The sequence below is a fragment of the Branchiostoma floridae genome, chromosome 3 (genome assembly GCF_000003815.2).
Source record: "Branchiostoma floridae strain S238N-H82 chromosome 3, Bfl_VNyyK, whole genome shotgun sequence".
NCBI classification, from domain to species: Eukaryota; Metazoa; Chordata; class Leptocardii; order Amphioxiformes; family Branchiostomatidae; genus Branchiostoma; species Branchiostoma floridae.
Genome location: NC_049981.1, coordinates 4,763,159 through 4,766,066, shown reverse-complemented (window position 1 = coordinate 4,766,066; position 2,908 = coordinate 4,763,159).

The following is a 2,908-nucleotide window of genomic DNA, read 5'->3' as shown; positions in this document are numbered from 1 at the left end:
ATAATACAGATATATGGATACCAGGCTAAAATGTGGCTTATTCTGAACAAATGAAATAGAAAGGAAAGCACGTAACAAAGATAGAAAAGAAACATTTAAATCCAATCATTCCTTTTATTTAATCTGTGATGACCGTATGTTGTTAAGGTGCATCGTGTCGACCACTACAACTCGGGCCACACGACTTAGACCAGTGCCTGTGTAGGTTATACATCTCATGCGCAGGCCATCCAGTGGATACTGGCACCGTACAACTTTGAATTACTCCAAGTGCCGATTCGCACAGTCAGACTTGTTGTGGAGACCGACACCACGTTGGCCCTAAAGCGGATGTTACCATTACCATCAACATCACTTTCGAAATGGTCCAGCACTGCCCAGCCCACAGTCACCACGGGGGTTGTCCGGAAGGCGCTGCTGAACGTGGCGGTCAGGTCGAGTTGGCGATCCCCGAACACAGACATGAAGGCGCCCGCTGGTGTTACCAATGTACCGTTTTCGCCTAATATGGAAAGTGTAAAATGATGTATTTAGCGTCGTGGTCAGGTCTCAGTAGTGACTGCCAGCGTCGCACATGAAAAGGCTAACGAGGCACCACGTTTACGCAAACGAAAATGTAAATAGGTTGAACACGAGTTTCACAACGGCACACGTTTTTTAGGCATAGCTACACAAAACAGCTAGCCCATGAGCAAATACACCATCTAACACTTCTCTCTCCCTCTTTCTCTCTTAGTCTTTCTTACATCAAAGTCTTGCGCTCTATCTCTCTCTCTTTCTCTCTCTCTTTCTCTCTCTCTCTCTCTCTCTCTCTCTCTCTCCCTCTTACGTTCCAAACTTTTTCTCTTTCTCACCTTTTTTCTCTCCGGTTCTAGATAAAAAATTGTTTACCTCACAGACCGGTCATGCAACTTTAAATATACAATATAATTCCACTATTAAACATCGCAACTTACAGCGTTCGATGTAGTCTCGCTGTTCCATGTGCTGGATCCGCACGTCCTTGGTCGCCATCTCTGCCTGAAGCTGCTGAATCTCTGCCTGAAGCTGCTGCATCTCTGCCTGGTACTTCTGATCTTTGGCCGCCATCTCATTTTGAAGCTGCTGCATTACGGCTTCTATCTCTTGGTCTTTGGCAAGAAGTTGCTGCATTTTAGCTTGGGGCATTTGCTCCTTGGCCCCCATCTCTACCTGGAGCTGTTGTATGTCAGCCTGCAGCTGCTCGAGCACACTTTGTAGGGACAGAGAAGCTGGGACGGAACAGAAGGAAGTAGAGTATTAGATTATGTAGATGATGTGTGTTTGCATAATGTTGTTATATAATGTACCAAAGACGTTGGCCGGCCCAAAACTACAGTTTCCATATGTGGCATACTAATAGTTTCGGGCAGCACCAAACTCCTCTGATATGCTGATGTGTTGTCTTTCTATTTGTTTAGTTTATACTAATTTCAGCGACATGTGGAGCCTGAAATGGGCTATATCAGGATTACAACAAGTAAAATAAAGAGAAAAATATATCTGTAGCTAATTTTACCTTACCTGGCATCTTTGTAATCCCAAGAAGACTCTCCATTGCAGCAGTTTGGTTTTGCTCGTTGTCAACATCGCGTTGAGGCATGTTCTCCAGATCACGTTTCAAGTCGTTCACAGTGACGGTCAGCTGCGATATTTCCTTTACAAACACAAATATCAAAATAAAAACTTTGATATGACAAGAACCAAAGAAAAAAGGAAACGTAACGTTTTGTACGAGTAAGGAGACCCAGGCTTAATATGAAAGTAGTATTTTTAGGTTTTAGTTGAAGTAAGACTACTTAAAACACGTAATTTTCTGTCTACATGCAAAAAAGTACTGCTTATTTAATGGGTCTAGTACAGATGGAAACAATAAAATTCCATTATAATATCATGATAAAAAAACTTAACCTTTTGAGATTTAGCATTGTTCACCTTATTATTGATGAAGAACATTATGAAAAGTCCAATCACGACAAGGACTGCAACAGTAGCGGCGGCCAAACAGATACGGCGGGAGCGGATGAAGCTACAAAGAGCTTGGCGGCCATTTGCTGCTCCCTTATACATACCGTCTGCAAAAAAGGTTACAATTATGATGAATTCAACTTAAAATCCATCATCAACATAATGACACAAGACAGAATTTTCAAGATATATACAAAAACAGTACTTACAGCATCCTATTCGAAAAAAGAAGGAAAAGAAAGCTACAAATTAAGACATAGGCTACCTGCAGACGTGTCTGTTGCGTCACGTTTCACCGCCTCGGCTTCTTCGTACGTGTCCGAGGTTTCTTGGTCTTCTTCACCCTTGTCTGCAGCGCCTTTACCATAGCGAGCACGCCCTCTTGAAGCGCTCAGGTGGACAGTAGGTGATTGAGGCGGCGGCCCGGTGGTTCGGCCACTGCCGGTCCCAGAGACGGGAGACCGGACCGGCTCCGCTTGCTCATACATGCTTACTGTACTGGCAGACAAATAACCTACAATCTGATTGACATAGGTATAAATATGGCCAATCCTGTAGAGCTTATTATGAATAAGAAGGGGTATGTTTGCCCTTTTATCAAAGAACTTCTTCTGTATGATGTGCTGCTAATGGTATTTTGTTTTTCGGCTGGTTGCAGACCGATTTTTAGGATGAAGGAGTCAATCTACGAGTATTAGTATGTATTAAAGCGAACCTTTTCAAAACAGATAATAGATAAATTTATTTACGCCCACGCTTACGCCTACGCCCATTCATTTAAGACCTTAGTTTAACTTTCGTTCCTCGACAGGGCTAGGTACAGGTCGTTAATAATATGACGTAGCAAACGAAATTCGAAAATTCGAAAAAAGAATCAAAACAACAACACACAAGTTAACTAAGATTTGATAATACTAGGGTA